Here is a 704-nt window from a genome sequence, read left to right as displayed (position 1 = left end):
TCATAACATTGCGTATATTATCCCACAGAGCAGTTATTACTGTTTAACTCTCAGCAGAAAGTGATATGCCATTCATAGGCAGAGCATGCAAACTAACATAACATCCAACAAGCCATCTCCACAAGCTCACTATACACGAGGATAGTAAATTCACGAAGTCACTTTACAGATGCCATCGTCGTGATTTCCCTCAATCTTTTTTTATTCCTTACTGCTCTAACTCTCTGAAAGGAATTTCCCTCATACAGTAGATTCAGCTGGGTCAAAAAGAGGCACACATCCCACATCAAGTCTTTCACCTGCCTTATCCTGGTGTATTTCAACCACACACCTTCTAGGAATATTCATATATAATTATAGTCACACTTTCTCCATGTCCTCTCAGACACAAGAACAAATCATGATCCTCTACTTTTACATCACTATTAAATGAACAGCAAAAAGAAAATACACACAATATATTCATTGATATATGGTTCCCACTGCTGGTTCCGTGACCGTAATGTCAGTGACACATTTTACGAACACAAATACTATGATAAAAGAATTGGAAGGACACATTTCCTAACATGACACCGAAAATTACTGAAACACAAATGTGTAAAGTGTCTATGGATGGAAATGCAAAATATGTGGTGTTTAGTAAGGGAAGGATTATTAGCTGCCACCCGGAGTGTATATTTCTTTACACCTCATTTCGTATC

The sequence above is a fragment of the Trypanosoma equiperdum genome, assembly GCF_001457755.1.
Source record: "Trypanosoma equiperdum strain OVI genome assembly, contig: ctg_50, whole genome shotgun sequence".
Lineage (NCBI taxonomy): Eukaryota > Euglenozoa > Kinetoplastea > Trypanosomatida > Trypanosomatidae > Trypanosoma > Trypanosoma equiperdum.
Note: the sequence above shows the minus strand (reverse complement) of the source record.